At 45.7% G+C, this 27846-nt stretch overlaps 1 protein-coding gene and 1 non-coding gene across 3 annotated transcripts in view; both read left to right on the plus strand.

The window, feature by feature from the left end:
- The window catches only part of CAMK1D (calcium/calmodulin dependent protein kinase ID), a 433382-nt gene that overhangs the window by 73823 nt on the left and 331713 nt on the right, over positions 1 to 27846 (plus strand). The gene's annotated exons all lie outside the window — the stretch shown is intronic.
- On the plus strand, positions 7178 to 7307 carry LOC124502814 (U6atac minor spliceosomal RNA). The gene has a single exon (XR_006960062.1). It is a non-coding gene; the product is annotated as a U6atac minor spliceosomal RNA (small nuclear RNA).

Consider the following 27846-nt stretch of genomic DNA (forward strand, 5'->3'; position numbering starts at 1 on the left):
GGTTGGGGGGGGCGGTTTGGAACAGAGCTGAGCACCACCCCAACAGGACGTTTCCCCACTTCATCCTAAGACACCTCCCTTTTTCTGGGATCAGTTGTTTGAATCTGAGTTGTTTTGGTCTTGTGCCTTATTTTAGCTTTGATGGCACAATATTAAAGAAGTTATCGTCTCATTCAACGTCGTTGTCAGTACCGAGAGTAGTGAAGATACTGGAAGGTTGACTGCATTCTCCTTTATTTCCTGTGTGTGTGTGTGTGTGTGTGTGTGTGTGTGTGTATGGACATTTCTGCAGAAGGTCACCCAGAGCCCTTAAAGGGAATGACTGGCAGCTTTCTGTCCTGTCATGAGGAGAGGCTGAGTGGGCAGCCTCAGGCCTCTGATGCCCCCTGGGCAGCCTCCAGATAGTTTTCTAGATGAGAAATTGCAGAACTACCTGGATTTCTTGCCCAGGTGTGTTTGGGGGAGAGAGTTAGACAGCATGTAGATGATTTGAATTTTGCATGAGGAGAACACAAAGATTTTTTTGACATCAGACTTTTTTTTTTTTTTTTTTTGCCTCTGGGGCAGATGTTATTTTTCTCTTTTACTTTTGGTTTTTATTCTTCTGTAGTATTTTTAAAGACAACAGTGAGAAGGAATTACCCCTGGACCTTTTCTCTCAGTGAAAAACATTAGTTGTGACTCTGAGGAAATGGCATGTGGCTATAAGGACAGGGTATGGCAGAATCATCCAAAATGCTGACTGCCTCCCTCAGGGCTCTATGGGCTTGGCAGTTTTCTTAAACTCTGTGCCCCACTCACTTCATCTACATGATGGAGACAATAATCTCTTTAGATGTTGTGATTAACTGAGGTCACTCTTGTCAAATGCTTAGAATAGTCCCTGGTATGTGGTCTTTTTTTTTTTTTTTGAGAGAGAGAGTGTGTGTGCATGTAGGGGAGGGGCAAAGAGAGAGAGAGAGAGAGAGAGAATGAATCTTAAGCACTTAGGAATCTCCATACCTGACTTGGAGCTTGATTTCATGACAGTGAGATCATGACCTGAGTGAAATCAAGAGTCGGATGCTTAACCGACTGAGCCACCCAGGCGCTCCACAGTCCCTGGAACTTAGTAAGCAGTTCATGGTTATTATGTATGATTATACACTAATTCTGTTAGGTCATATTATTACGTTATGAAAGAATCGAGTTTCTTGGTACAGTGATGTGGTCTTAGAAACTAGGAACAAATGTCTGCCCAGGCCAATGTTTAATGACTGTTTGGCCATGACTTGGTCATTTGGATCAGAGAAGAAGGCCAGCGTAGCAACTTTTTTCATGAAAGTTCAGTTTGCCACACTCATCGGGAGTCTACGGAGCCCCTCGAAAGCTGGGTGGGCAGAGCCCGAGAGCCCTTGAGTAGCTCCTCTGGTGTAGAGGATATAAAACATGGCAAATGGTCTTTTGTGGAGCATTAGGGGACGGACACCTGACTATTAACCAGCCCCACCATTAACCAGCTGTGTGTGCTCAGGGTCAGACCAGCTGTTCATTCGTTCGTTTGTTCATTCATTTATTCATTCAGTTCACTCCATTTGTAAATAGTGCTAAGATATTTTGAAGTAAATTAAAGATCTCTTATTGCAGAATTTCACAGTAACCAAGACATGGAAGTAACCTAAATGTCTGTCAACATGTGATTGGATATATAAGATGCGGTATATATGCTCAATGGAGTATTTATTATTCAGCCACGAGAAAGAAGGAAATCCTGCCGTTTGTAACAATGTGGAAGGACCTCGAAGGCATTATGCTAAGTGAGATAAGTCAGACAGAGAAAGACAAGTAACGTAGGATATGACTTACACATGGAGTCTAAAAAAGCCGAACTTGTAGAAGCAGAGCATAGTGTGGTGGTTCCCAGGGCCATGGGGTGAGAGGATTGGGGAGATGTTGGTCAAAGGATTCAAACTTTCACTTAGAAGATGAATAAGTTCTGGGGAATCTAATGCACAGCATGGTGATGAGAGTGAATGCTCTATATTATGTACTTGAAAGTTGCTGAGAGACTAGGTCATAAATGTTCTCGGCACATAAAGCAGGGGTAATTATGTGACATAGTGAGGGTGTCAGCTGACAGGTCGGTGGTGATCATATTGCAGCAACTAAGTGTACCAAATCAACACATTGTACACCGTAAACTTAGTGTCATAGGTCAGTTATATCTCAATTAAAAAAAAAAAAAAGATATCTTGACATTTCCACCCCTCCTAGAATAAGGCTTTCCATCCCTCCCAGACCCCTAGGAAAGAAAGGAAGGAAAAAAAGGAAGAAAAGAAATTTCTCCATGTAACCAAAATAACATTGCCATTACTAATGTAATTAATAATACGTCTTTAATATTTGCTAACATCAGTTCACATTCAGGTTTCCCCAGGTATGGTCAGGTCATACACTGAATTTATGTTATCACAGTTGCTTCATATGGGGGGCGGGGGGTGAGGGGTGGTACTGACTAAATGGTCTCCAGGCTCAGTGTTCGTGTTTTAATACCTTTAACCAAGTGCTGCTCCGATTCGGTTCATTTCTCTCTTGTTCCTGGAGAAGGAGGATTCGTAACGTATAGACACCAGCTATGGCTCTCAGCATGACCAGATGGAAATATGGAAAGTATTTGGCCCATGGAATCAGTGGAGACGGTCAGGGGTGTGTCACACTGGGTTGGGCAGACCCAGCCCTCATGCTGGTTACATAGGGGAGACAGACTTTTCGGCCCCAGACTGGCTTGCATTTGATGTGCTCCCTAAATGTTCATAATGCCGTTTACCGGTAAGAGGAAGACTTGTGCCGTCCTTCTGATTCCCTTTTGTTTTGTTACCTGAGACTCGTGTTTTATTCAGGGAGACTAAATGCTGATCTCTCAGATTACCTGTCTAGGGAAAGTCCCATTGTTCCAGAACAAAAGAGTGAAAAAGTCACGTAGTGAGAGCCTAGCTCCCATCTCAGATCTCAGGTGCTGCAGCGTCAGGGGTCACTGGCCTGTTGGCACATTCTCTGCATTGTGTGGGTGTCCCGGTGAAGCCACTTCTCAGCTTCTTAGTGCCCCCCCCCCCAAACTTCCCTGGGGCCACTGTGTTATGTGTGTGAGCTCTGAGGGCCGATGGTCTGAACCAGTTGAGAAGTAGGGTTGAGGGGTCAGGCAAGTAGAGGCCAGAATGAGAACTCTTGTGGATAAAAGAGGAATGGGCTGCAGTGTGTGCCGATAAAGAGCTTAATTCTGAACCTGCAAATCAGGCAGCAGTGCCCACTGCGGGCCTCCTCCCCAGGCCTAAGGGAGAGAAGCTGTAGGTGTGCTTCCAGAAGGCTCCCAGGGATGGAGGGAGAAGGGGCTGAGCATCCAACCCTTCTTCCTGCCCTGGGGAGGAGGGTGCGAGAGGGGACACAGGGAGCTACAGCCACAGACAAAGGGACACCCCTTACAGTTAGCTTCCTCTCGGGGCCGACTGTCATGGGTGCCTTGTAGGCTCCTTCCCTCTGTCTTGGCTCTACAGACTAATTAATAGAGGAGAGAGAGAAATGAGACAAGTTCTGATAATAGTATTGTTCAATAAATACTTCCATTCATATGATATGCACTCCCTGAATAGATAAATCTTAAAAAAAATTCAACTTCAAAATTTCCCCCAAACTCTGGATATTTGTGGCATGAATGAATGCACCAATCACTTGTTTGCATTTGGAAGACTCAGGATGGCTCTGCGTGTGTGTGTGTGTGTGTGTGTGTGTGTGTGTTGGGAAGGAAGCAGAGAGGAAGTGGGTTGGAGAGCCAAAGCTTTCTGAAATATTTATTACCTACAGGAATTCCAAGCTTCTCTGAAGGGTGTCCCGAGTGTCCCAGAAGTCAGCTCCTCTGACTGACAGCCTTCTGCCCCTGTGTCCCAGGGCTGAGACGTTGGGGACTTGCCCTAGCGCTTGTTTTGGGAGCCCCCTCTTTCCCAAGTGACCAGCAGTCCCCTCATGGAGGGAGATGAGCCATCCAGGTCCCAAGAAGTTGGTATGATAGGCAAGGAGGAACCAGGGGCCCATAGAGCAGGTGGATTGGGTAGGCAGATGGATTGGGTAGGTACCTTATAAGGTGCCTCTTACAAGGTATGGAAACCGTACTTTGTGGTCGGGTATGTTCCGAGAGCCAGGTATGGAGCAGGACAACAACCTTCGTTCAAATTAATGGAGCAGAAGAATGCATTACATTTTACGGACTTTAAAAATTTGTAATAAAACATATGTAACAAAACATTACTATTTTAGCCACTTAGGTGTGCAGTTCAGTGACATTAAATACATTCGCAGTGGGCCACCACCGTCTATCTCCAGGACAATTTCATCTTTCCCAATTGGAACTGCATCCACTAACCACCCCGGGAAACCACCACTGTACTTTCTGTCTATGAATTAGACTACTCTAGGCACCTCACATAAGTGGAATCATGCAGTTCTTGTCTTTCTGTGACTGGCTTATTTCGCTCAGCATAATGTCTGCAAGGTTGATCCATGATGTACCAGGCATCAGAATTTCTTTCCCTTTTTTTTTTTTTTAATTTTTTAATGTTTATTTTTGAGAGAGAGAGACAGAGACAGAGTATGAGCAGGGGAGGGGCAGAGAGAGAAGGAGACACAGAATCCGAAGCAGAGTCCAGGCTCCGAGCTGTCAGCAGAAAGCCAGATGCGGGGCTTGAACCCACGAACTGTGAGATCATGACCTGAGCTGAAGTTGGACACTTAACCTACTGAGCCACCCAGGCGCCCCAGAATTTCTTTCCTTTTTAAGACTGAATAATATCCCATTGTGTGGATATGTCCCATTTTGTTTATCCATTCATTTGTTAATGGACGCTTGTGTTGTTTCCACCTTTTGGGTTTTGGGATTAATGCTGATATGAACATCGATGTACAGATATCTATTGGCATTACATCTTTTCAAAATAAACTTTTTTTTTTTTTTTAGAAATACAATATATACATTACGTTTTTGGTGACCACAAAATATATCTAACTCATTTGGAACCTGAATTTGTTATTCAATACCCCTAAAGTTTTAAATGTATGACTGTAGTGCATTTTATTATTGAGCCGTGCCTCTTTTGTCCTGAGTTGTTAGTTTTTGTGCACCCAGTTGTATATTTAATCTTGTTAGGTCTAGTTCACCAACTTAGCCTGTCATGACCTTTTAGAATTCTGAGTCTTTCATCTAGTTTATCTATCTCTGTGCAAGTCTTGGGTGCTGCTGGAAACCTCTCCCTGCCTCCCTTCTGGTTGGCTTTTCTCTGGGCATTGCTGTGCTGTCATATACCCATTTATCCAGCTTTCCTCACCGCTGGTTTGTAAGGAAACACGTCCCCCTCCGCCACGTATGTCTGCACATTTTCATGCCGTAACAGTCTCCAGACTTATTGAGAATGGGACTACACCAGACTGGTCAGTCATACTCTGGTGTTGTTTGGGAATGGTAGCCACCAGCACATTGTAGGTGAGGGGGAATGAGCTGTTCTCTTACAGCCTCACGAGCAGGTTATAATGAAAGCAAGTTTCAGAACCAATTCAACATCGGACCCTGAAACAAATGGGTATTAGCAATCAGGCAGAGTCTAGTCCGTATGTCCTGTTCTGTCACCTGAAGTCTCAGCTCTGTGTCCTGTTAGGTGCTCTGAACACCACTTGGGATGAAGGGTGGTGGGATGAAACCAGTGGCTGGACCATTTGGGATCAAGTCTAAGGATACAGGCTAAGGGCCTTGTCGGATGGAGCCTTATACCCTATACCTTATATCTATTCAAGGATAGAGACTGTCTAAACTATTTTACCCCGTTCTTGATGCGCATCACGCTAATTAACAAATCACCGATTTCATCAAGGAAAAAAAAATCGTTCCTCACATTCATTCTTCTAGTTAGTAGAGGATCTGATCTTACTCAAATATACGTTACAGAAGGGCTTCTAGTGGGGCACTTTTGGAGTGAGGACTGTTTGGTCTGGATGCTAGCTGATCTGCTCAGGATGCTGAGATATAATTTACCTATAGTAAAAATAACAAATCTCAGAATTTTTAAGCCCCTGTAAGGACCACCTAGATCAAGATGTAGAATGTTTCCAGAACCCTCCAAGGCTCCCTGGTATCCTTTTTCCCCAGTGAGAAGAATGCCCCTCCTTCTCCAAGGTAATCACTCTTCTGACCACTGTCACCATAAATTAGTTTTTCCTGATTTGAATTCCATATGCATGGAATCCTACTTAAGTTTTGTGAGATTCCTTCATGCTGTGTAAATTGTTCATTTTCTTTCACTGCTGTGTAGTATTCCATTGTATGAAATGTAGATAGCCGTTCTACACCTGGTAGATGTTTGATCAGTTCCAGCTTGGGGCTGTAGTGAATAAGGCAGCTAAAAACATTCTTGTGCATATCTTTGGTGGACGGAGTAGGAGTTATTGATTAAGGTAATTAACTGTCCCTAGAATTGGTTTATATTCACGCACACAGAGAGGATATCATATTTTCCATGACACATGGTTTTAGAGTATATTAAAGGGATCATACAAAACTACATATACAAAGGAGCATAGTCTCGTAAGGTATGTGCTGGAACAAAAGCACATCATTGCTTTTTGTGTTCCTTGACTATAATAAATATTCTAAGCCACAGAGTCAATTTCCTGGGAGCCGAGATTCTCATGTGAAAGTATGCTGTTTCCTTGTGGCTTCTCTAGAAGGAGTGGGAAAAGGACCTTTTCATTAATTCTGCAAGTACGCATCATTCTCTAATTTTAGATTGTCATTGTGAAAAAAGCCATGGATTACTAAAAACTCTTGAGAATATCAACTACTTTTGGGGGGTCCCCTGCATTGGAATGAATAAGATTCTTAAATATTCATTTATGTTTTTCTTTCCATGTCATTTTGGGTATTGTGATGAAAATAAACTATTTGCTGCTGATTTAGAATCCCTGAATACTCTTATAAAAATTTAATTCCACCCATATTAACTAGGCTTTCAAGGCTTTTTCAGAGGGCCTGTTTTCCTCTAATAGATTACTAGAGGGAAAGTCTTTTAGCCTAGAAAATTGATGGATGGAAGTAGAACATGGAAACTGAACTCCAGCCACCAATGGGGATGCTGCATTGATTTAAAATTGAAAAGGGTCTGTGTTTTATGAAAGTGAAGAATTAGGTTAGCAGTCCCCTTGACAAGAATGCAAAAAACTCTAATGGTCTGTAGCACATGCATACATTTAAGGTATCACCACCTCTTCATAGCACCTAACAACATTTTTTTCAACAACCCTATGGTGTGTTAAACATTACAGATGTCCTGTTCCGGGAGTCTTTCCTACACACACACCGCTGCACGTGTACTGAGATGACACTTGTACAAGGTTAGCGTTGAAGCTTTGTGTGTAACACCAGAACACCAGAAGCCACCAGATGTACGTCCGTCTATAAGGGAGGGGCCGAAGGGTGGTGTATGTGTGCAGCGGATGCTGTGTGGTTGTTAGAAGAGAGCGATGACGTATGTCCTGATGTGGACTGATGTCCAGGTACATTGCCATGTGAAAGAAACAAGGTGGAGGCCAGCGTATAGACTGTGCTTTATGTAAGAAAGGTGGAGATATAGGGGAATTTACTTATATTTGCATAGAGAAAAACTGGAAAGATAAACAAGACATAAATAGAAATGGGATCTGTAGCAGTCAACGGGATACGTAAGGGTTGGGAGTAGGCATAGGAATGGCTTCTTCTGCATAGATCTGTTTATCTTGTGTTGACTTTTGGAATCATGCAGAAGACAACCAACCCACAAAAATGAATCTGACTGATCAGGCACGCTCTTGACATTGAACTAGACCAAGAGCACGTGGCAGAAAGTGAAGCTGGTTGAATGCATCACGAAAGGGTGAGATCATACACTCCATTTCCTTTCTCAGATGCTCTCAAGTTCAGCCACTCAGTCACGGGTGCTTATTGAACCGGTCTGCCAATCTGATGTGCCAGCCACTATCTTAGGTGGTGTCGGTGGGAGCCTTAAGGTCCAAGCTTTCCTGGAGCTGCCTGAAGGGGCAGACAACAAGGAGATGACCAGTGAGGGAGAGAAGACTCCCACTGGTAGGCCCAGAGAAGGAGGTGAGGGCAGCCTCTGTTGGGGTCACAAGGGAGGATAATTGCTGATCTATATTCCTGCATGTTCAAGGCTCGTTGGTGGGCAGTATTTTTGTACATAAGATAAGAAAGTGGGGTAAATTCTCATTTTTATTCTTGCACTACAGCAGTCAGGATGTCATTTTACCATAGTCTCATTACCTCTTCAGTTAAATTTCAAATAAAGAAATAAACACATTATAGCAGTCATGGGTCCCCCAGTGTACTACTGTGTGGGCAGGAGGCCAGAATTTAGGTGAATAAAGAAAAAGTTGATTTGACCATTATAGTTTTGTTTTCACAATGGTGGGGTTATGTTGGGGATCATGTTATCTCCATGATTTGTGACTATAACCATAGGTTATTGAACAGACAAGATATTACTCTGACTTGCCTGTTATTTATTTATTTTTCCATTCAGAAAGCAGTTAAGGGGCGCCTGGGTGGCTCAGTCGGTTAAGCGGCCGACTTTGGCTCAGGTCATGATCTCGCGGTGAGTTCGAGCCCCGCGTTGGGCTCTGTGCTGACAGTTCAGAGCCTGGAGCCTGTTTCAGATTCTGTGTCTCCCTCTCTCTGACCCTCCCCTGTTCATGCTCTGTCTCTCCCTGTCTCAAAAATAAACGTTAAAAAAAAATTTGAAAAGAAAGCAGTTAAATGTAAATTTTCCCTATATGGGGACATATGAGCTATAGAAAATTGAACCCTCCCCCACTACAGTCTTCATGTTCTAGTATCTTCATGACAATTATTTTCTGAAAATACTATGATGTTTCCACAGTAGATGAGGTAGACATTTGAAACATTTCTCTGCTGTTTATTATTTTTTTCTCATTCTGGTCTTTTACTGGCATATTTCTCTTTCAGAGTTTCTAAAGCAGATGAAATATTAATATGGTTATTTTTTAAAGTTTTTACAATGACGTGATTTTTTAAAGGGAGAGATTTTTTCTCTCTCTGTTTCTTTCTGTTCCATTACATTTTGGTGAAGCTTGAGAAACAGAGATCAAAGGCCATAGGAAAATGTCATGGTCAAAGTGCTTCTCACCTCGCCAGTTCCCCAGTGACTTAAACCTTGCTCAGATTTGACAGAATAACAACACAGACTGGCAGCCAGAGTTGGGAGTGTGGAATTTTCCTGGCAGCCAAAGTCGAAAATGCAGATCTATCTGAAGCCAGCATATTCACAAACAGTCGTAGGTTCGTGAGTTAGTTAGGAAAGCACCAGAAATCAGATTTAAGAGTGAAGAAAAAAAAAAAGGAGAGTAATGCAGATCCTTATTTTATGAGCACAGCCAAGTGCTATCTACAGAACCGTAAGGAGAAGCTCAGGGGTCCCTGGGGTCCACTGTCATCCTAGGGGATGCACAAAAAGCTGAAGATGATGATGGGGGCTTGCCTGCGTGTTTCCCTGCTGCCTATTGCTTGAGAGACGTGGGCCATCTTGGAGGGCTGGCCGTTTTGAGACTTGGCCAGTTCTCCTCTCTCTGGGAATCTCAGGGCGAACTAGCTAGGATGTGGTCTCTGCTTCTTGGTAGGTAAAGAAGAGGAGAAGGAGTGACCACATGAGCTCTTCTGCTCTGTCACCTGTCCTGGCCTTACAGGGATGTGTGACGTTACCGGGCTTGGCTGTGGGAGTCCCCGGAGCTGCTCCCTGATGGTGTGACTATTCTCATAGTCCATCACCAGCACAGCAAGGCCGGGAGGTGCATTAGGCAGCTTTGCTCCAGGGTAATGCAAGGAATCTGGGAACAGTAGGGGTATGTATCCGGTGCTCACACTAGGTTGTGTTTTCTTTCTGAAATTCATTTCCGGAGAGGAAATAAACACGGCAGGGATGCAAAGGTGAGAAAGGATGACAGAGCCAATGCTCTGATGCCTTTTGCTGTTTGGGGAGATGTTTGTAGAGTAAGCATATCCAAATGCTGTGCAGCAGCCCGTGAAATTTCTCATAATCTTTGGGCGTTCTCCCTCCATGACTGTGGCCTCCCCAACCTTCTCTTTTATTTATTTATTTATTTATTTATTTATTTATTTATTTATTTCAAAAAATTTTTTAACGTTTATTTATTTTTGAGACAGAGAGAGACAGAGCATGAACGGGGAGGGTCAGAGAGAGGGAGACACAGAATCCGAAACAGGTTCCAGGCTCTGAGCTGTCTGCACAGAGCCCGACGCTGGGCTTGAACTCACAAACCATGAGATCATGACCTGAGCCGAAGTCGGCCGCTCAACCGACTGAGCCACCCAGGCGCCCCCCCAACCTTCTCTTTAAAAAAAAAATTTTTTTTTCACGTTTTATTTATTTTTGAGAGACAGACACAGAGCATGAGCAGGGGAGGAGCAGAGAGAGGGGAGACACAGAATCCAAAGCAGGCTCTGGTCTCTGAGCTGTCAGCACAGAGCCCAATGCTGGGCTCGAACTCACAAACCACGAGATCATGACCTGAGCTGAAGTCGGATGCTTAACCGACCGAGCCACCCAGGCGCCCCTCCCTGCAAGCTTCTAATAGAAGCCCAGCCACATTGAGTGGAGATTGTGTTGCTTTGTCACAACAACTGCGGAGGACGAAGTTTGTTGCTCATCACAGAAACCAAAGAACAGCTTTTCTTGGAAGCAACTCCTTGTTTTCTAAGCACACAGTAAACTATTCTCTGGTGTCCACTCTGCCTGAATATTCTCAGCCAACACTGCTTACATCTTCTGCTCACAGCACGATCCTTGGCTCTTTGGTGAGTCAGCGAAAGAAGACGAGTGTATGTTACAACAGTTTTAGCATTCTGCCAAAGCCCACATTCTGTTGATTTCATGAAAAATAAATGGATTCTTTTTTATGGGCATATTTTACTGAATTGACAGTTTGTACATCTAGCCTGTCAAGAGTTTTTTTAACCGTATTTGTGGGAGTGTCAAGGCAGTCCGACAGAATGGGTGTAAAATAGGATAGTCACGAGGACAACAAACATGGAGAGCTCTTGTCTGTATATTGCGTTGGAGCTCATGACATGCACTTTCTGTGTCACTTGTGTTAGTCAACAGGAGATGGATTGGAGGACAGACCTAACAGGCTCTACCGGCCAGCTGGAGTCAAAGAGCTTTTATATCTAACCAGCGAAGGTAATGGGGTCCTTTCATGTTGGTGAAAATAACCCAGAGGCCAGCACTTAACACCAGTGTGGACAAGGCACATTCGGAATGGGGTGGGAAGAAGTGGTGAGCATTACACCAGAGAAGGTCCATCTCTTGGCAAAATTCTATTGAGCAAATGGCGGCTGAAATTCAGGTCAGCAGCAAACTTACTTCCTGCCTGATTGGGTTAGGGAAAGAAAATAAATTCTAACAAAGTATTATTTTGTTAATACTTGTATGTGTTTATCATATATAAATATTAATATAAGTACTATTTATATATGAATATATTTATATATGAATTATTTATGTATGTTATATATGTGAATTATTTGTATATATATAAATGTATCATGTGTTGGTGCTTATTAGTATTTATTAGTAAATTTGGTCATATGTTTATATTCAGAAGTTGCCCTTTTTAAGTAAATAAAATTCATGATCTGCCATCACTTTTGTATCTCTGTCAACCAATTTTCTCATGTCTGAAGTTGGTACTGGCATTTTTGCTACCAACTTCCTGGTGTACTCTTTTTTTCTTTTTTTCCTCACCCATGACTTGAAGTATGTGATTCAGATGCCGAGCTGGGCTCTGAAAACCTAGTTAAAACATATCTCAAAACAATAATAAAAGTCACTGGCTGTTTCCTATCTTCTTCCCATGATTACTGAATGACTAAGTGAGGAATAAACCTGATTGCTGTGTAGATACCCATAGCACAGGCCTGGGCAGATGGTGTTCAGTAAATTGGTATTTTCCCTCACCCTCAATAGTGCTGGTCTTTTCTTTCTTTCTTTCTTTCTTTTTTTTTTAAGTAGGCTCTGCACTCAACATGGGGCTTGAACTCATGACCCTGAGATCAAAAGTCACAAGCTCTACCAACTGAGCCAGCCATGCCCTTCAGTAGTGCTTTTCAGCCTTTCCCTGAGTATCCTCAACTGCAGAGAGCAGTAGACACATGAGCTCAGGCCCCTCTGGATGTTTCCCAGACTCCCATTGAGGAACACCAATGTTCTAGGAAGATGTGCCCTTGTAACCTTGTGGCTTCACTACTCCCTGGCACACATACTGTAACTTGAGAAGGTTAGTGTTCATGGCTAATGTTCAACCTGGCAGAAGGGAGTGGTCAATATATTCGCCCCAAATATATTTTGTCATGTTTGATATGCTTTGCAATTTGGCCACTTACATATGGTTTATAAGATAATTCCCTTAAGCATGTTGGATTCGACAGCACACCCGTTCTCCAGCCGTCCTGGACAGTGGGCAGGGAATCATTGTTCCTAAATTCTGCATTTGCACGTTCAGCGAAAATGTAGAAATCTGATGAGGACACACTCTTGAAGTACGTAGCATTCTGTGGATTTTAGTTACATGCAGAGATTTAATGGTGGATTTCCAACTGAAAAATAAGATAATGGGGCAGCATTTCTTTACTAACTCAGATAAATGAAAATAAAAGAAACCCTCCTCATCGGGCATTTCTGTAGCAGAGTTATAGACTCTACTAATTATAGATGATTCTCAATTGCCCATGAGTTCGGGGGTTCATTTCATTTCTTGTAGATCATTTCAATTCTTTGATAATTGAAAATTTTCACTTTGGTGGTTAGTTCTTGTTTCTATGGAACCAGTCTTATTTTAAAGCCAAATTTTGACAGAGGAGGTAACATTTTGAGCAATGTGGGTGTTACCCCATTGTTACAGGTGAAGAGACAGAGGTTCAGGAAGGCTAATGCAAGACCACTGAGTCATGGAGCTGGGCTGTAACTTCACCTCTCTGACTCAAGACTCATTCTCCCTCTCTCAAACTACTGCCTATCCACTGGTAGAAATATGGTAAAATGTCCTGAAAGATAGGAGGAGGCCTAAGAAAGGCTGACATAATCGCGAGTCATCAATTCCTGAGTAACCAAGAATTGACAAATATTTGAGAGAGTTAGCTTTGGTTTCTTCATGCAAAAGTATTTATAAGTCTTATAAGGAGCAAAGGAGGTAATGGATTAAAAATACTTTGGTAACGGGTGCCCGGGTGGCTCACTCGGTTCAGCGGTCCGACTTCAGCTCAGGTCACGATCTCGTGGTTTGTAGGTTTGAGTCCCGTGTCAGGCTCTGTGTTGACAGCTCAGAGCCTGGATCCTGCTTCAAAGTCTGTGTCTCCCCCTCTCTGCCCCTCCCCACTCGCACTCTGTCTCAAAAATAAACATTAAAAAACATTTATAAATACTTTGGTAAGTACAACTAGCTCTAAATATACAAAGGAAGACTATCCATTAAACCTCTGCCCTTTGAGAAGAATCTGTACCTGGGACTGTACCCTTGGCCCTCCTGAGTCACAGGACGGACGCCATGGTAGCTCTGAAGGGCTGTGTACTCTAGCTGAGACTTCTCTGTGGTCCGGACAAATAACTGCCAAACAAAGCAACGAATTGAACGAGGATTGTCATGGCCAGGAGCACATTTTATGGTTGACGATCTCTGCAACTTTCCTACTAAAGGCACACAAAGTTTTGATAACTCATTTTAAGGCAAACCAAGTCCTGTGTTCTCTCTTCACCCCTTGAGAAACTTGCACATAAATATGCACAGAGTAGGAGTGGAAAGATGGCCACCATATTTAAGCATGTAGCAAATAGTAAGAGTTGGTGGTTGGGGGTCCACCCTCATGTTTTCTTGACAGTTGGAACTCTGGTTGTTGATGAATTGTTCCTTGAGCCATGTCTTAACCTAAATAGCGCAGTTACTTAATGTGGTGCCTAAACATTTTTACCTGTGTTAAAACTAATGAAATTGTCAGTTACACAAGGGCTACCAGTGACTTTTCTCTCATCACTGTTCATTTTCTGAGAACATTGGTTGAGACAGACTTTGTAATGCCCAGTATAGTAACTGGCACACTGAGGGATGATATGTGTGTGTGTGTGTGTGTGTGTGTGTGTGTGTGTGTGTGTGTATTTGTTGAATATACGAACTACAGAAGCATCTACCAGAAGCCAGGCTCAGTTTGTAGGAGCATCTGTGAGTAGGATGACCTCTTAATTGGTCTTTATTCACTCAAAGTTTATAAAATATGTTCTTTGGGTTTTTTAATGGAAATTTGGTAGAGGTAATTGTAGAGGTAAAAGTAAATGAAGTTTTTTTTTAAGTTTATTTTGAAAGAGAGAAAGAGCGTGCAGGGGAGGGGCAGAGAGAGGGAGAGAGAATCTCAAGCAGGCTCTGCCCTGTCTGCTCAGAGCTTGATGTGGGGCTCATATGTATGAACTGTGAGATCATGACCTGAGCCGAGATCACAACTAGAGCCCAAATCAAGAGTTGGATGCTTAACTGATTGAGCCATCCAGGTACCCCACTTTACATGAAGTTATAAGGAATAATATAGAGATCCTGTGTCCTTTTTAGTCAGTTTCCCCTGAAGGCAACATTTTATAAAAATATAACACCATATCACAGCCAGGATGTTGATGTTGACACAGTCCACCCATATCATTCATATGATCTACCCATATCATTCATATGATCTGATTTTGTTCAGATATCTTTCTGAAGTGATTTTAAATGATGGAGTATGATTGGGGAGCCAAGATAGCCAGGTTGTAGGCTCTTGTGGCAAAGGTGCAACCAGGACTTTGTGAACATCTGTTGGGGTGAGGCCGGTTTCCAGCTGCAGAGGAGAGCACTGTGGGATGCCTAGGGGGTACCCCAGGGAGGAGAGGTTTTCCAGGCTCCAGCCTTGGGGCCCAGCACAGTAGGAGTCTATTTGGCAGCCCAGAGGAAGGAGGGAGCCTTGTCCTGCATTTTCCAGGGCTGAGGTGGCCACTGGTGGGTGCCCTTCCCGCCTGTGGCTTCCCTGCTCCAGCCACGAGGCGGGAACACGTGCTGTGGTTTAGGCTTACAGGGGCCCTAAGTCTGGTCTACACCCAAATCCCAGACCACACCCGCCCCCTTCTGAACCAGAATTTCCAGAAGGTTTGAGAATTATCCTCAGTCTTTGTCATTCTTTCCTTTCTCGTGGTTGTTTTTCTTACTGGATTCAGGCAAGCAAATAATGAGGTATTGGAGGGCTGATGGTCCCTCTTTTGATTCATTATTTCACAGTCTCTTAACCAAATCTCATCTGCCCTTGAAGCCCGCACAGCATCGTCCTGGAAAGGTGGATCGTTAATGCTGATGGGAATGAAGTCAGTTTCTCCCTAGGGAGACATTTCCAGGGAATGAAGACCTGTGACTCCAATGCTGGGGGGTGGGGGGCGGGGGAGGCAGGGGTGAAAAGAGGGTAGTGGTGCCCATTATATTTCTGGGACTGTGGCCTTGTTTCTATTTAGGGGGAGAAAAACCGCCTCGCGTTTTTACACTCCGGAAATGAATCCAGCCTTGTAGGTTCGAAGAGGTTTCTCCCACCTCCCCTTTTCAGGCTTAAAAGTAGCTGGGTTCAGCCTGTGTAAGTAGCTAACTCACAGTTAACTCTTCCCTCTAAGCCAGGCCTTCCCTTGGTGGTGGGCAGGCTGCTAGCAATATCATTACTGCTTTTGCGGGGCCAGAGCCAAGAAAGGCAACATTTGCATAATATTCCCTTATTTGGTTTGCCACCTTCTGCCATAGATCTGGAAAATAAAAGACACACCTTTTGCAGGAATTGCTAGTTCTTAAACAAATAACTGCATAACAACTGATTACCATGTGGGAACCCTGAGCACTTTTCCAGGAAAAGCTAATATAATAAAATGCTTTGGCAAACGTGCCTGTACTATAATATTATTTAATAAGGTTTTAAGAATCCGGTTTTTAAATTTGCAGCTTCTGGAGAAAATAATGTTATATTTTACTTGGAGAACAATTTCGTTGAAATGACCCTTTCAAGGGATTTGGAAAATGCACGTGTTCAATTATTCTTTTAAGCCTTTGTGTATAATGGATTCTCATAGAACCTTGTTATTCCTGGTGGATTTTTTTTTTTTCTCTGCTCTCACTTTTTGTTGTTGTTGTTGTTTACCAAGTTATTCTTCTTTTTAAGTATTGAACATTTTCTTCAGGGCATATTCTGATATTTAAGTAAATGCATGAATACCAGGAAGAAAGGATGGTGAATTTCTGCTTGATTGCTTTGGATTTTTCTTTGGATCCAAATGTTCACATATTAGGAAACAGCCAGATAATGAGGTTTTTCAGATAATCGTAGAATGTCCATTATTATATAAACACAGCTAGCCTTGAAGGCTACATTTGCCGCCCAGATTTCATGGTGACTTTCTCGAATGCTTTTGAAAACTTTGACTTTCTGTATAGTATATGTAGGCTTGCTTTTGTAAATTAAAGAAAGTGTGTTCCCTCGTCCCCAACCCTTATATTATAAAGATTTGAAGAAGGATATAAAAATTGGCTCTCATCTTCAGACATAACCACTGTTAAACTCTGAAAATGTATTTTCCAGGCTTTTTCTAGGCATGGAGTTAACGCAGTTACTTTCCTATCATATATTGTTCCTTCCATTTGTCATTAAAGGACCTATCCTGGGCATTTTCTCATATTTGTAAGTCTTTCCCTCGGATCCTGTGTATGCCGTTAGAATCCCACGTGTGTGCCACGGCCCAGTACAGCCACCACCTCCATACTGACCAGGGCCCCGGGGTATGTGTGAGGGAGGGGGTCCCACTTGCCTTCCGGAAGTCACGGAAGTGCCATAATAAGCCTCTCCTCTCTCTCTGCTCCCTCTCCTCTTTTTCCCCATGTGTGTTTTCCTGTGTTTATTTTTAGTTCTTTCTCACTTGCCAGTATCGATCAGAGGCTGGGGGCTAAGTGGCTGCTCTGTGACCATGGGTCCTCTGCCCGTGAAGATGCCCACTGCAGGCTGCGGGGAGCCCGCTGGCTCGTCCTGGGACGGGGGAGACCCTGCATCAGTGTGTGGGGAACACACGGGGGCGGCTGCCTTTAGGATTCTCAGTCACGTTTCCTTCTGGGCCTGAGATCATGTGTCCTCCTTGTTGACTGCTTACTGGAAACTGCACCTCCTTGAAGGTGGAGAACCCATATTTCAGTGGCTGGTGTGGGGCTGGCTTGGCCTAGGTGGTGACTGTGGGAAACGTGCCCTGGCTCTTTGACCAGAGCTTAGCAACCCAAAACCCGAGGCTCCTCGGGTCAAGAGCTAACCTGCCTGCCAGGTGCTGGCCAAGGGCCCTTTAGCTTGTAGGTTCCTGAGAATCAGGCAAGGCGGGGCCTGGAGCACCGCTCCCAAGGTCCTGGGTGCTCCACCCATCTCCCCACCTGCTGCACGGGTCTCTGACTTCTTCCTTTATTGCTAGTGTAAAATAAGGACAGACATGTTGAAAAGGTGCGATTCTGAGCTTTACTGCAAGTCCCCATTTAACGTAAGCCCTTCTTATCCCCTCCTTTGTCAGGACAGATATTTTGGGTATGTAACTCAATTCACTGAGGGGTGAGGGCATGTTGAGACACAGACGGCATGCTATCCATGCAGTTTCCCATCACTGGTCTCTCTGTGTCTAAATTTGTCACATGCATTGATGGCGTAGGCCCCGGTGAGACCCGTGAGCCCCAGTGGTCTGTACACAACATCCCTGATGGCTTGCTCTCCTGGGTTCTTTGATTCTTTCCTTCCTGTGATTAAAAATCTTGCTTCTCCTCCTCTCACCTGAGCACACTTGTCTTCCTCCACGGAGGCCTCATGCAACTCTGTTCCACCTGTCTCCTGTCTCCTTCCTGCCTCCCTTCATTCCTGGGCTCAGTCTTACACTTAAAAAATTTTTTTTTAAATGTTTATTTACTTTTGAGAGAGAGAGTGAGACAGAGTGTGAGTGAGGGAGGGGCAGAGCGAGAGGGAGACACAGAATCGGAAGCAGGCTCCAGGCTCTGAGCGGTCAGCACAGAGCCCGACGCGGGGCTCGAACCCACTGACTGTAAGATCATGACCTGAGCCGAAGTCAGATACTTAGCCGACTGAGCCACCCAGGTGCCCCTCAGTCTTACACTTTTTATGTGCAGCGTCCGTTTGCTCGTTCGTTCATTCATTCATTCGTTCGTTCATTCATTCAGTTTCTGTTGTGCCAGGCCCATTGCTTGAAGCTCAGTGCACAGTGATGCGCAGCACATTCCTGCCTCCCAGGAGCCTGCTGCTCATCACCTGGGAAGTCAGGTAAGCTGCCGCGTATCCAAGGTGGGGATCACGAGGGTCGACAGAAACACAGGGAAGCGGACATAAGTCTGTGCGGGAGTCAGGAAAGCCATCAGTGGGAGGTGACACCCCTTAAAGCGTCTGCAAGGCCAGAGTGTGGGGCAGAGGGAGGAGGTCGTGCGAGTAGAAGGAACAGGACGTGCAGAGGCTGGAGGCGTTAACAGTTGGCCCGTTTGTGAAAACCCTCCATGCGGAAATCAAGGTAAGAAGGTGTACTGGGAGACAGTAGGCTGTGGCCCCACCCGGAACGCCCTTGCTTATCAGAATGAAACAACAGTTAACACGTACGTGGCCCATGTTATGTGCCAGCCACTGAGCATTTTATAATCGTCAATTCATTTAATCCTCATACCGACTCGAAGAGGTAGGGACCATTATTCTCTCCATTTTACAGATGAAAAAACTGAGGCCAGAGAGTTTGAGATTTAGAGAAGGTCTTCCAGACAGCAGGGTGGAGCTGGGCTTTGAGCTGGGGAATCTGCTGTGTGTGGCCAGATGGCCCAGAGCCAGCTCTCCTAATGGCCCAGTGGCCACCTTTCACACTCCAGAGCAGGACTTCATCATGCTGGCCTTGGGGAATGACAGAAAGGCGTTAACTGGTGGGGAAAAGGATCTGAAATTTGTACAGAGAGTTCTTTATCTTTAGAGACAGATGGAGATTCGATCCAGGAAGGCTGCGTAGAAGTCCCTGCAGTTTTTGTGTGGGAATTTGGTGCAACAGTCTCTTAGAATTGCTTTCTCAGAATTATATATACTGAAAAGGCAGTTCTGGGACCTATTTTTAACCGAACGTTAGTTTATAAGGAAACATGCCCTGTATGCTGATAGAATTTGATGTTCAAAGTAAGTAATCAATATGTTCATGTGATTTCAAGTATTTTGCTATAAGTAAAAGTAAGTTTTTTAAATTGGACACTTTTCGTAAGTCCCTTTGGACCTTCCTTCCACTTCTGGGTCTGATGGGAGGTAGGCACTTTCACTAACGGTACCTCTGGGGAAGTAGTTGGCTCCTCTATGATATGGTGTCCCTACTGGTACCTCTTCCATGAGTTTTTTTTTTAAACCATTATTTAAACTGTAATAAAATACACATAACATAAACTTTACCATTTTAACCACTTTTAAGTGAACAGTTCAGTGGCATTAAGTGTATTCACAGTGTTGTGCAATTATTACCACCATCCATCTCCAGAACTCTCTTTATCTTCCGAAGCTAAAACTCTGGACCCAGTAAACAAAACTCCCCAGAGCCCCTCACCCTCCAGCCCCTAGAACCCACATTCCACTTTCTGTCTCTATGAATTTGACTACTGTTCATACCTCATGTAAGTGGGATCCTATAGTAACTGACCTTTTGCGTCCGGCTCATTGCCCTTACAAAAATGTTCTCAGGGGCTCCTGTGGCTCAGTCAGTTAACTCTCTGACTCTTCATATCTGCTCAGCTCATGAGCTCATGAGCTCATGGTTTGTGAGATCGAGCCCTGTGTCAAGCTCTATGCTGACAGCATGGAGCCTGCTTGGGATTCTCGCTCTCCCTCTCTTCTCTGCCCCTCCCCACTTTAAAAATAAATAAACTTAAAGAAAAAAGATGATGTCCTCAAGGTTTATCCATGTTGTAGCAGGTGTCAGAATTTACTTGCTTTTTAAGACTGGATACTGTTCCACTGTATGGATAGAGCACATTTTGTTTACCTGTTCAGCCCTCAGTGGGCACCTGAATTGTCCCCATCTTTTGGCTCTTGTGCGTAATGCTGCTATGAAAATGTATCAGTATCTGTTCAAGTCTCTGCTTTCGTGGTATTGCATGAAGTTTTACTCTCTCCTCGGTCTGACCTTGGGAACTATATATAACACAGTTGCATTCATGGGCATAGAAGCTGCCTTCTTCTCTCTCCCTTTTCTATCATGTCAAATGAATCATATTAATATAGTAGTAGAGGTAGGTTTCAGGAGGGGGTTGTATTTTAGAATGGGTCTTCCTTCCCACTTTTATGGAACAGGAAGTATTTACTGACAAACTCCATGCAGGAGGTGACCACTCCCTGAGCTGTGGAAGCACCAGGAGAGATTCAGGGTGAGGGAGGGATGGGGCTGGGAGGGTAGTGCTACCTGGGGCCCAGTCTAGGGAGAAGAATTTAGGGCATTCGTTGCACTTCACGGGAGGGCATGAGGAAGAGAAGAATCTAGGGTGAATCCCAAATTTCTAGCTCAGTTGGCTAAATGGTCCCCAGAACTAGGATGACCGGCATGGGTGATGCTGGGGGATCACAGAACCTGCACCTGTGTCAGACCCCTTGAAAATAGGGGGAGAACCTCCACGGGCCTGCCGACGATCTGCAGGGTGAGGGTCATTACAGTGCAGCCGAATAGTGGGGCTGGAAAATGAAGTGACAGTACCGTATAATTAATGCGAATTTATTTCTTTTTTCCGGCTTTATTGAAAACAATTGTCATGTATCACTGTATAAGTTTGAGGCATGCAGCATGATGGTTTGATTTTGATGTACAAGTATCATGAACTGATTACCACAGTAGGTTTAGCTAACATCTTTCTTCTCATGCAGTCACAGCAAAACCTTAAAAAAAAAAAAAAGAATAGAAAAAAGGCAACAGTTGTTTCCTTGTCATGAGAACTCTTAGAATTTGCTCTCTGAACAACTTCCCTGTATACCATCCTCCGTGTGATCCGTGTGAGTTACAGTCACCATGCTGTTCATTCCATCCCTAGTACTTATGTATTTTATAACTGGAGGTTTATACCTTTTGATCACTGTCCTCTATCTCCCCCTTCCCGCCTTCTGCTTCTGGTAGCCACCAGCCTAATTATTTTTTTTTCTGAGGTTTTTCTTTTTTTTTTAATGTTTTTATTTAACTTTGAGAGAGACAGAGCGTGAGCAGGGGAGGGGTAGAGAGAGAGGGAGACTCAGAATCTGAAGCAGGCTCCAGGCTCTGAGCTGTCAGCACGGAGCCGGATGCGGGGCTTGAGCTCACAAACTGCGAGATCATGACCTGAGCCAAAGTTGGATACTTAACCGACTGAGCCACCCAGGCTCCCCTGAGTTTTTTTTTTTTTTAAAGATTCCATATATAAGTGAGATGATACAGTATTTGTCTTTCTGTGTCTGACTTACTTTGCTTAGCATAATGTCCTCAAGGTCCACCCATGTTGTTGGAGATGATAAGACTTCCTTGTGTTTTTATGGCTGAGTATTGTATACACATACACCACAACATCTTATTGAAAGATGGTTACATTTCTTTACAGAAACTTCTGTTGTCATGTCAGGATTTTTTGTTGGGGTATCTGTTGTGAAGGCCAATGTTTTCTTGGTTTGGTTCAAAGGTGACAGATGGAAGTAGGTAAGTAATTTTATTAAATGCTATTAGTATTTCCACCTGAATTTTTGTACTCTATTTTGAACTTGAACTTGGGGTATGTTGCTACAACTTTTCCTTTACTAGCACCCTGTTGTCTGACCTTGTCAGCCCCTCCTCATAGACTTGCCAGCCCTGGTTCCTAGCGCACCCAGCCCTTCACTTCCTCTGTGATGTATCCTGTGCCTGTAGAATTGGAAGGAACCACACAGTAGAAGGAACAGATGGATGTAGGGTAAGGATAATGGGTTCACTTTCAGATGTCTTGATCTCAAGACCATCATGTAGGCATGTAGGCAGGTAGATGTCCAGTGCTCAGGATTGAGCTAAATGGGACATAGCTATGGAAGCCATCCCAGTGCCCAGGGGGAGGAGATTGCCTGAGGGAAAGAAGGCACGGAGGGAAAGACCATCCTCTTCTTCGTCTACTCCTGTATCCATTTTGGGTGACAGAATGAACAGTAGGCCATGATTCAGAGGTGGCATCCAAACTGGTGCTGTGTGCCTTTCCTCTGTCTTCATGTGGGCAGACTCCAGAGAGGAAGAGGGGGGTTTCAGGAGACATGGTGGGGAGATGGGCTGAGGCGTGGCAGCCACATGGGCTGGGGGAGAGGAGCCCCCAGAGGAAGCTGGGAAGAGGGTCAGGGGAATAATTGGTGAACCAGGGCAGGTGGTGTGCTGGAAGCCAAAGGAAGGAGGTTGAGGGAGGCAGGAGAGGCCAAGTATTCAATGCTGAGAGAGACCAGATACTTGACAAGTGTCCCCTGAATTTGGCTGTTGGGAGGCCCTCCTAATCCTTTCCCGAGTTGTTTCAGGTAATGATGGTTTCTAATCCAAGATGGTACCCTTGCAGTGTGCTCTCTCCTTAGCTCTTGAATTCCAGATGCTCTGTCAGTCAGCACATGATGCTTCTTATCACCCATTCCTTACCAAAAATATTCTTCAGCAGTCCAGCATTCTAAACACTTCCGCTACACATTCTAAATACCAGCATTTGAACTCAGACGCATCTAATTCTCTCTGGAGGCATCTCCTCAAATTCATATCATCCTTGTTTTAACAGTAGAATAGGGGACATTTTTATTCTCCGGATTCCCAACCCACAAGATGCTTGAGGAGCCAGAGATTGTAAGAGTCTCCATGGATCACAGGTAAAATTGGTTGGTGACCCCGAGCCCCTGGGGGACCTTGGGTGAATGTGTCATAATATCTGCTGGCTTCCTTCAGCTTCTCTCTTCTGTCCTTTAAACCACATGCCTGAGAATCAGGGCCGTCGTGGATTCCAAGCTTACTCTAGCCGTTTCCAAGTTCCTGCTGTTTGTGGAGCTGTTCCACTGACCAGTGAGAATAATAGTAATAATAGGTACAATGTATTGAGTGCTGACCATGTTTGGGGCAGTGTACCAAGTGCTTGACACGTATTATTTAATTGTTTAAAAAAATTCTTTTAAACGTTTATTTATTTTTGAAAGAGAGAGAGAGAGAGAGAGAGAGAGAGAGAGAGAGAGAGAGAGATGGTGTGAGTGGGGGAGGGGCAGAGAGAGAGAGACACACAGAATCCAAAGCAGGCTCCAGGCTCTGAGCTGTCAGCACAGAGCCTAATGCGGGGCTTGAACCCACGAACCATGAGATCATAACCTGAGAGGAAGTCAGATGCTTAACTGGCTGAGCCCCCCACGTGCCCCTATCTCGTTTAATTCTTAAACTGTAGCCTGATGAGGTGAGTGTTGTTAACCCCCTTGACTGAATGAGAGAGTTGTGACACAGGAAAATTGAAGACATCTTGCAGCCAGTGGTGGTTCTCAAACTTGAGTGGACATCAGAATCCCCTGGAAGGTTTGTGAAAGCACGGGCTTCTGGGCCCCACCCCTCAAAGTTCTGATCCAGGAGCTCTTGGGGTCAGGGACACACTGGGAACCACTGCTCTTAGCCACTCAGCTAAATGCAGGATGGGGGTTCCCAGCGGGGCCTGACTGCCCATGTGCTCTCTGCTTTGCGGGATGTGCACCCCAGGAACCTGAAGGAAGGAAGCCTGCTTGCCGCCTAGGTAGACTGCGGGCTTCCTAGTGGAGGGTTCAGGTGAGGCCCTGGTTCTCTTTCAGGTGAGCTCTGGGCAGGCATGGCAGGTGTACTGAGGCCCAGGGAACCGTTGCGGGCTGGAGCCGGTGGAGGGCGTCGCCCATATAGAACTTAGAACATTAGTAACATCGACTCCAAGTCTGTCTGCTTTGGTATCACTCTGAACCGGGACTTCTAAGCAGTGTCTGCGCTGCCCCCTCCCTTTGTATGCCACTGCCCGGCAGCCACGGAGAACACCCAAGCACCCTTCATTGCTGGGGCTCTGGGACGCTCAGGGACCCCATCTCCACCTCTGTTCTCCACGCGAGGAAGGGCTCAGCCCACGTCCGATTGGTCAGTCCTTCCTCCTCCACCTCCATGTTCATGCTCATAACCTCCTTTAACATGCCTGAGGGAGAAATGAAAGACTGCAGAGCCTGCGTTGGACAGGTGGGTTTCATAGCAATGCCTCGTGTGGCCCTTGCCAGCGTTATCAGACAGGGACTCACCCCTAGGCCAAGACGGACCGTTTGAATTCTCACAGTGACCTTGTGAGGGGGGTTCTTTTGTCACCCCCCCCCCCCGTGGCACAGGTGAGGACACGGAGGCGCACAGAGGTTAGTTAAGCCACTCGCCAAGGTCAGACAGCCAGTGAGCGGGCAGCCTAGCTCCAGAGCCGTGTGCTTCACCACGTGCCCTGTGCCCCTCAGGCAGACAGTCGGTGCTTCCTGAGTGCACGCGGGAGTAGGCATATGCGATGCCAGTTGGGGTGGGATGCTGTGTGGCTCACCCCTTCTGCAAGGTGGCTACTCTGGGTCCACTCGGGGTGGTGGGAAATCCCCCCACGATGCCGCACATCTTTGTCACAGACACCACAGCGTTCACATCCGCTGCAATGAAATGTGCTTTCCCGGGAGGGGGTGGCTGTGGGTATTTATAGAGCGTCTTATAGCTGAAGAGCTCCAGCAGCAACAATTACCTCTTTAATCCTCTTAGCATCTCCGAAAAGAAGGAATGAACTGGTATGGCCTGCTCCTGTTCCCTCACCTTTGCCCTACCTCCAGAATGCTCAGCCTCAAGGTGGGAAGAAGAAGGGGGGTCGTTCGGAAGGAGGAAGTCCTTTCTGGGAGTCACATCAGAGCTGGGGGAGGAGGGGGCTCCCCGTGGAGGGCTCAGATCAGCTCCCCTGCATCCGACTTCCTTTGCACCACCCGGTAGCTTAATGGAGAAATAACCTTTTTTCCTGCTATAGAGAGCTCGCCAGCCCTTTTCACTCTTCTCCTTCCGCTCAGGGAAAGAAAGTTTGAATAATAGAATTCCCCCCCCCACCCCCCACCTTCTCAAGCAGTAAATTCTTCTGTCTTGGCAGCTACAGTGTTCAAGACAAGCTATTTGGAGGAGTAGCAGAGAAAATGAAAGGGGATGAGGTCTGGGAAAGTTCTTTTCAGTGTGAGTGGGTTTTTTTCCATATGCGCATATATATTACACACATATTTGCATCCATGCCTGCTTGGTGCTGTAGCCTACTGGGAACGCATGCTAAACAGCCCGCGCTGGTGACTGTCTTTTGTTACGTGGATGTAATTGAATTCAGTGGCAGCACCTGAGGATATACTGAGGCGATAAGGGTTATTTTGATGATCTGACCTCGCCAATGGGATGCCGTGGTGGTGATGGAGGAGTCCCTATTTATACCAATATTTCCTGTTACTAAGGGTAGAATCAAGCGTGATGAATAAGATCTGCTGTGGCTTGGCTTTGGGACATTTCCAGACATTACAGTCTCCTATTTCAGGGTTGTCAATAGTCATTCCCCTGGCCGGATCACGGGGCTAGCTAAGTGTGCAAAAGAGACAATGCAGTTAGAGAAATACTCACCCTGAGCTTCCTGTTCCTTATCTCATGATCCTTCATTATAATGTCTGGCTGGATCAGCTTCTCCTACCTGACATTAACCATCTCTTTCTGGCCACTTCCTGTGTGTGTGGGAGCCGGGTGTAGACCCCAGACTCCAGACTTGGGGAGACTCTGCTCTGTCATTCAGTCTCGTGCTTTGTTTTATAATTTTTTGTGTGGTGTTTTAATGAGGTGATTTCATACCTGGGAAATCGCGGTGGCTCCAAGTTCACTCGGGTGCACCCCGTCAATGTCCTGAGACCGGAAAAGGGCAGGGTGGAGTTGGCACTCTGAACGCTTCCCTCAGTGCTCAGCCATGCGTCTGTCACCCAGGAGCTTGGCCGTCGGGAAGAAATATTGCACCAGCTGCGTTCTGAGCTCTGGCTTGCCCCCCAAGACTCCCACCTCCTCCCCGGTCCGGCCCCAGCACCGCCGTCCCTCTCTCCTCCCCTGGCATGCCTGCTCTGCCAGCTGACAGTACCCAGTCACTGTTTCCCTCTGTGGTTCATCTCCAGTTAGAGGAAAATGTATTCAGTGTGTATTAGGAGAAAGGAAGGCCAGTAAAGGAGACCCCGGGATAAAACAGGAAGAAGGATGCGTGAATGAAGGCCTTTGGAAATTGCTCGTACAATACTTCCACCTCCTTGCCTCCGGGAAGGCAAAGATCAGAGACCGAGAGCTGTCATTATCCCCCACGTAATTATAGGAGAGAGCCAAAGTTCTTGGAAACGCCAGGAAAGTCAGGGAGCTTTTCCAAGACAGCCGAGGGAAGCCAGCAGGAACATTGGCTTGGGGGAGGCTGAGCTCATACAAGGGGACCACTGTGCAGTGGAAAGAATGACTTCCCCGGGCCTCAGACGTGGAAAACAGCTTCCAGGGGCTGGCTTACAAACTCAAGCCGGGTTTGTGGCTTTCTTTCGATGTTCTCCAGGCTTCTGACTTGTGCTGTGTGGCTTCACTGGAGAAGCCACCCGCAGCTGCTTCTGGGGCAACAGGGACTCTGGGGGTCGAGGCTGCACGTGTGCCTGTGGAGGGCAGGTGTACCAGGAAGGAGCTGCAGAGCTCCATTTGTGCCCAGCTGAGTCTCTTACTGGCTCCTTCCTTCCTCCTCCGAGGCAGCCTTTTTCCTTTCTATCACTAATTCCCGTCCTGTGACGAAAGTTTTCATACCCAGCTCCCATCCAGCTGGGGAAAGGTTTGCTTTTGGGATTCCTGTGCCGAGCACACCAGGGCAGAGGGGAACCTTCCTGAAGGAAAAGCTAGAACATTCTGCATGTTATTGCTGCTACCGTGTGGGTATTTCTAAGTAAGAATGCAAACGGGCCCGAAATAGCATGTATTAGTAACTGTAACGGGGAAGCGAAGTGTATTTTTGGCAAATATGGCTAAAGCTGATGATTGTGGCGAGTGAGAGACGGAGCTGGGGTGGGGGATCGTGGCTGCTTCTGGATGTCCTCCGGAACTAAGGACTGAGGACACCTGGGGTCCCGGGTGGTGGGACTTCCTGGGGATGCTTTGCTGGCTCTAGACTCCCCTGTGCTCCTGCTTTTGCCTGTCGTGGGGACAGTAAGTAGAGACAGCAGTGTGACTGTGCTGGACCCCAGGGATGGAATCCAGAAGGGCCAGGGGCAGTAACCCACTAGGCTGGGGGGAGGCTCGCCCACCCACACATGGCTGCACCACCCATCTCTCTTGGTGGAGGACAGGGAAGGCCTGGTCACACAAAGCCGGGTAAGCTGGAGGATGTCAAGGCACTGGTTGGCGGGCTGTGGGCACTGCCTGAATCCTGGGAGGGAAGGTGGGGACTCAGATTATGAGGCCCACACTTCCCCAAACTCTCTGTAATTCACTGTTTCTATCTGCGAACAGAGAATGTTAATACTTTCTCAGGGAGTCGCGAGTCCAAACAAGGTCACGGAGAAGGGAAGGCTGGAACTTTAAGAAAATTGCTCGAAATGCCAACATGTAATATTATTTGTTTCCCTGCGGATTAGCTAGGGTTTAACACTGGAGAGCAGTATGCGTCTGTGCCTCT

This window comes from Lynx rufus, unplaced genomic scaffold, assembly GCF_022079265.1.
Source record: "Lynx rufus isolate CCGP_SWC_20201006 ecotype Redwood Valley unplaced genomic scaffold, mLynRuf1.p SCAF_7, whole genome shotgun sequence".
In the NCBI taxonomy this organism is placed as follows: domain Eukaryota; kingdom Metazoa; phylum Chordata; class Mammalia; order Carnivora; family Felidae; genus Lynx; species Lynx rufus.